The sequence below is a fragment of the Lipophrys pholis genome (genome assembly GCF_963383615.2).
Source record: "Lipophrys pholis genome assembly, contig: SCAFFOLD_320, whole genome shotgun sequence".
NCBI lineage: Eukaryota > Metazoa > Chordata > Actinopteri > Blenniiformes > Blenniidae > Lipophrys > Lipophrys pholis.
Window position 1 is genome coordinate 21,740 of NW_028292077.1, and position 6,642 is coordinate 28,381.

A 6,642-nucleotide genomic window follows, 5' to 3' on the forward strand; every position below is an offset into this window, starting at 1 on the left:
AGTAATTTATTATATATATATATTCAATTTAGATAGAGATGGGAATTTGTTTTGGTCCATAAAAGAAGTAATAAAATTTTAATATGAATCTCATTCATGAAATATACTAAGATGGTTAAATTATCTCAATGTAGTATAAATAACCATTTGATTTTAAGACATATTATAAAGCAATGAAGAAAAAAGGGAAGATTAAAAAAGTATTTACTTATTTAGAAGCAAATCAACATAAGATTATTTAATCTGCTTAATATTCTTTAGTATTTTGTAAAAGAAGTTAAAATAAAGCAAGTAGAATGACTTTCTTGATTCTTCATTTATAATTTATAGAATTATTGAAAAAGATTCAAGAAGAGAATATAAGTTAAGACAGTCTTGCCTCATAATCTTACATAATATAAAATTTTTTTATTAGATTTGAAGAAGTTTATAAATAATCAATTACTTTTTTAATTAAACATATTTAACCTTAATTAGAATAGAACATTATTAAAAGTATAAAAACTTTCTCGAAATTTAATTTCTCTCATTATTCACTTATATTATCACATAAATTGATTGGATATATACTAAGTAAATTATAAAGAAAACTATTTGTAAAGGAAAGTTAATAGATTCTTAAATTAGTATTAGGTAAAATGGGAAGAGAGATAGATTTTGATTATGAAATGTAATAATTTTAATTGGTTTTATAAATACAATGTACTTAGATAGTACTTTTATTTGCTAAAAGATTTATTATAGGTAAAAGTATAAGTCGTGCAATAGATATAATTTTGAAGGTTTATTTTTCATCAAAAAAGGACAATTATTGTAAAGATATAATAAATTTAATTAATAGTATAATTTCTATTGCTGATAATAAAATCCTTTGCCAAAAGGAAATATTCAATCGAATTATTCACTTTGTAACAACTAAGTATTAATAAATATAAATTCTTACTTAATTGATTAATCCTATTGATCCTGATACACTATTCATGTCCCATAAGAATTAGTTACTTGAATGTTTCATATAAAATCATATTCATTGGATTAAAAGGGATAAAAGTAAGACTAAGCTTTCATATGAATTATTTAATATTTGTTTTAAGATATTCAAGTATAAATAATCTCTTTAATAACTTTTAAGAAAATTAATAAAATTTATTAATGAGCCAGAAATAGATTAAATGTGTTTATTTTTAGTTAAGAATGGTGCTACTCTTAGGTAATAATCTCAAAATTAATTAATTAATTAACTTTAACATGATTAGCAAAGACGATTAACAATAATAAATATTCTAATTCAAACACAATGCATTTCAAATAAAATCCTTAAAATATTTTATGGACTGTTCAATGCCAAATATGATCTTTCTGGTTAAAGTATTTATTTATGGTACTAATTTTGGAAAAGCAGTGTTTTAATAATTAAAAACTTTCTTTAATAATCTAAAATATAATACGTTGTAGCATTAATTGAATCTATTAGTAATATGTTCAATGAGGCTAACATTGACCTTTATTTAAATAACTTTTTTAGTAAAGTTTTCCTTTCTTTAGTCATGTAAGTGATAGATATTAAATTTAAATATAATTTTAATTTAAAGTATTATGGGAAGACTGGCCTATTCAAAAAATTAATTTAATTTTTGTAATTTAAGATCATTAATGATCAATGGAGAAAAAGAGGAAGGGAAGATCTTGAAGGATTTAAAAAGGGATGTATGTAATTTTTTAAAATAAGGATGAGATTGTCTATTTGTGATTAATTAGTTGGTATTCAAAAAAATATTGTAGTACTATTTAAGAATTAGATTTTAAATCAAAATAATCAATAAATAATCAATGTTGATGATATTACTTGGTTACAGGTTTAAAAAAGAAGGTTGAGTATAAATAATTCATAACAAAATGATTAACTATTTTTTAATTAATCAAAACTAATTAGTCTATAATTGTGAGTATATTATTTATGAATATATTTAATAAAAATTCAAATTTTATATATTCTACCTTAAATTATCAATTATTTTTTAACTTCTATTATTACTTCATTTTTTATACTTTGAGTTTATTCAATATAATATATTTTTTAAAATATATCATAATATAATTAAAAAGACATAAAGAAATAATAGAAAAAAAATTTTTGTTGAATAATTTTTACTATTTCATTTTTAAGAAATCCAAGATATTCTTTTAAATTTATGCCTTTATAATCATTTTTTAAATTTATTGAATATTTAAAATAATTTACTATAATATCTTTGATAAAATAAATTTTTATAATAAGAAAAAAAAGATAATTAGATTGCACTTATTTGATATTTTATTAAAAGTTCTTTATATTTAGATTAATTGGATTAAATGTATTTATAATCAAATATTTTATACATTATATTTATTGTGATTTAATTGACAATATCATCAAACTAATACAATAATAATGTAAAAATTCTTAAAAGTATTTTATTTGATCAAAGGGGTAAGTAAAAAGAAATACTATTTAATTTTATTTAATAAGTTTTGAATATTTAATATAATCATTATTGTTATAAATTAATATTATAAACAACTTTCTGAAAAAGTAGTATAAAATATAATTTTCAATATTCTTTTAATTAAATTTAATTATTATAATAATATTTATAAATGGGTAATTGCATCATGAAAAAAGATAATGAATCGAATTAAAACTAAGTAAATATAAAGGATTAATTAGAAACCTTATAAAAAAAAGATGATATTAATATGTTCGTTGACGTTAATGAATTGGATGTTTAATTAAACTAAAGTGATAGAATTCAAATATAATAATAAATTAATTAGATAATTTTATATTAAAATAAAATTGCTATTATAAAGCAATTACTTTCTTAAGCTACAATAAAGACAAAAAATCGATTGGCTAAAAAGGTTTTATTTCAGGATGCTACTATACAATGCTTATTTAAATATTGCTACTCTAAATAAAAATAACCAAAAAAAACTATATTAAAAAATTATATTCAGCAAAATTATTTAGATATTTGAATTTTAATAATTTTTTATCTTATTTATACAACTACTATTTAATTTTTATATATAGTATATCAACAACATTTTAATATTAATTTATTACATTAAATATTGTAAAAATTAAATATAGTTTATAATCGATTATAAAATATTTTTTTCAGATAAAAGATCTAACCATAAGAATAACACTCTTGAAATACATTTTTGTTAATATTTCAACTTATGAATTGAATTTCTGTGGATAAGATTAAATTATTAAATATAAATGATAAAATACTAATAAAAAATAATATTTTGTAATAAAATAAATACACATTATTAAAAATCATTAAATATAGCAAATAATATTAAATTAATCATAATAATTACTTTATAATGATAGTAATCGTCAATGATGATATTTTTTAAATAATAAAATGATAATTATATTAAATAGTATTATGAAATAACTTAATTAGAATATAATATTCAACAATGTTATCAAAATTAAGGTTGTGTAGATCTTTCGCTAAGATTAAGGTATAAAAGCAAATAACATAATTAGATGGTGATGAAATGACAAGAATAATCTGGAAGCAAATTAAAGATGATTTAATTTATCCATTCCTTGATCTAAATATTCAATATTTTGATTTAGGTATATAGAATAGAGATAAAACTGATGATAAAGTAACACTTGATGCAGCTAAATCTATTGAGAATACAAAGGTAGGTATTAAATGTGCTACTATTACTCCTGATGAAGCTAGAATCAAGGAGTTTAAACTTAAAAAGATGTGGAAATCTCCTAATGGTACAATAAGGAACTTTCTTAATGGGACAGTATTTAGATAACCTATTATAATAAAGAATGTACCAAGATTGGTTGGAGGTTGGAATAAACCTATAATAATAGGAAGACATGCATCAGGAGATCAATATAATGCAGTTGACTTTACAGTTACTAAAGGGAATTTAGTTGCTACATTAACAGGTTAAAACGTTAATTAAAAGCATTAATGTTTCAATATAAAAGGAAATGGTATTATACAAATTCAACATAATACAGATTAATCTATAACTGCTTTTGCTCATAGTTGTTTTAAATATGCACTTAAGAAATAATATAACTTATATTTAACAACAAAAAACACAATCTTGAAAATCTATGATGGAAGATTTAAAAATATCTTTCATGATATATATGAGAATACATATAAAAAATAATTCTAGGCAAAGAAAATATTTTATTAACATAGATTAATAGATGATATGGTAGCAATGGTAATTAAAAGTGAAGGTGGATATATGTGGGCTTGTAAATCTGACCTTTTAGCTCAAGGATTTGGATCTCTTGGTCTTATGACATCTGTTCTTTATTCACCTAATGGATCAATTGAGGCAGAAGCTGCCCATGGTACAGTCACAAGGCATTATAGGCAACATCAACAAGGTAAATAAACATCAACTAATTCAATTGCTAGTATATTTGCATGGTCAAGAGGTCTTTTATTTAGATCTCAATTTGATAATAATTAACCATTAAAGAAATATTGTTAACAATTAGAGAAGACTGTTATACAAACTGTATAGAATGGAATTATGACTAAAGATCTTGCTTGTTGTATACATGGGAATAATCCTGATAGGAAAACATATGTCACTACACAAGAGTTCATTAAGAAAGTAGCTGAAGATCTTAAGAAAAATTTATCATGATTTGATCTTTATTTATATCATTTAATTAATTCATTTATATTATTTCTAGGATCTAATATATTGTAAAAGAATTTAGCTCCATATTATTTCAGATATTTATTTGCTAATTTAGTTCTTCTTATTTATTGAATTTACTATCTTATAAAATTAGTTCCATAATCAAATGCTTTATTACCAGCCATTAATGCAACTGCAATTGCAAAATTCCTAGGATGATAAGCTTTATACTAAATCATTTTAAATACATAAACAGCAGAGAATGTAATAGTAAAATATTTCACAAAATAGGAAAATAAACCAGGTTTCAAGGTTTTAATAATAGTTTCTTATTAAGCATTAAAGAATTAAGGTTAATAGCAATATATCTTCCTAAGTGCAAATACTACATAATTAATTGGAATAGATTTGGTTGTATCAAGTGATTTAAACTTGGATATATCAGGTATAGGAGGTAAATGACTATGATGATGAGGCATTAATAAACCTACTTTATGTTATGAGAATAAGGGATTTACTTGATGATGTACATGATCTAAGATTAATTACTTTTTAAGTGATTCTTTTGATTACATATTGAATATATGAAATAATAATGAAATATAATAATTTACATTAAATACATATCATATAGTGGAGGGAAGAATAATATTTTGTCCAGATTGCATACTTTTAACATAGTAATAAGCAAAATCAGCCATAATAGCAAGATGACATAATTGACAAAATAAGAACCAATATCCAGTATAGTTTTGTAATAAGCTTATACTATGTTAATTCTCTTCATTAAGTTAAGAAAAAGAAACAATCCAGAACATAACTAACAATATTTTAGAGGCAATTTGAGTTGCAATGAAATTAGAAGTATAATTTTATATTTAAGTTCCTTTCTTCATGAATAATCTGAATTGAGGGATAATACTCAATATTTATAGATATTGGGTGAATGTCCATGATATATCACCAATAATACTTCTATTAAGTGAAGGATGAAGTATAAAAGAAAGTAATAATGAAGGAATTAGTATAATAGGAAAGCTTATTACATCAAATTATTAATTATAACTGTTTTTATATTTATGAGAGATTAGGTACGCCATATATCCTGCACATAATACATTTACCCATTCTTGTACTTTAAAGTAATATTAACCTGTATTATCGTAAGGTACATAACCATTATAAAACAGGAATATAATAGATCTTATTAAGAAGACTGTTAAGTATCCTTTAAAACTATTAAGAGATAATCCTGATACTGATCTGATTGCTATAGTTTTTAGTAATATTAAGATGAAGCCATAAAGTTGGATTAAGCCTGCCACTGTGAATATAAAAGAGAATTAATAAGAACTGAAGATTACTAATACAAGTAAGATTATTATTAAAAGAACACATATTTGAGCTTTTGTATTTTATTTTATCAATTACATTATATAAATATATTATTTAATGTATTAATATGTACAAAATAAGTTATATCATATATACACATACATATATATATATATATACATATATACATATATATACATATATACATATATATACAGCATACATATATAGATATATATAAATCGTTTGATAATTAATAATAAATTAAATGTCACATAATGAATTACTTTAAGTGCCAAGTGCAATCAGATAGATGTTAATGAAAGGTGAAGATCCAAAAGACCTATTAATATAGGCATGTAGACCAGGTTGCAAGTGGTATTAGGACAAATTGCATCGTTGTTAATAGAAACTAAAGGCAATGAAGGGAGCAGATCCCTAAAAATCATGGTAGAATAATAATTAGTATGTATCCATCAAGAGATTGGGTTACATGCGTTGATTCATGTGTTCAACCACGTATTCAGGTTCAGTTGGTAGGAAATTAAAAGGGATTTATATCATGATTATTACATTATTTTTACATTATGATTTATTTTGTTTCTTTTA

General features: G+C 21.8%; 1 pseudogene across 1 annotated transcript; it reads left to right on the forward strand.

Annotated features, from left to right (window-relative positions):
* The first annotated feature begins 3,777 nt into the window (after positions 1-3,777).
* LOC308128224 (isocitrate dehydrogenase [NADP], mitochondrial-like) lies at positions 3,778-4,486 on the forward strand (annotated as a pseudogene). Its single transcript has one exon. The product of its transcript is annotated as an isocitrate dehydrogenase [NADP], mitochondrial-like (transcript).
* The last annotated feature ends 2,156 nt before the right edge of the window (positions 4,487-6,642 follow it).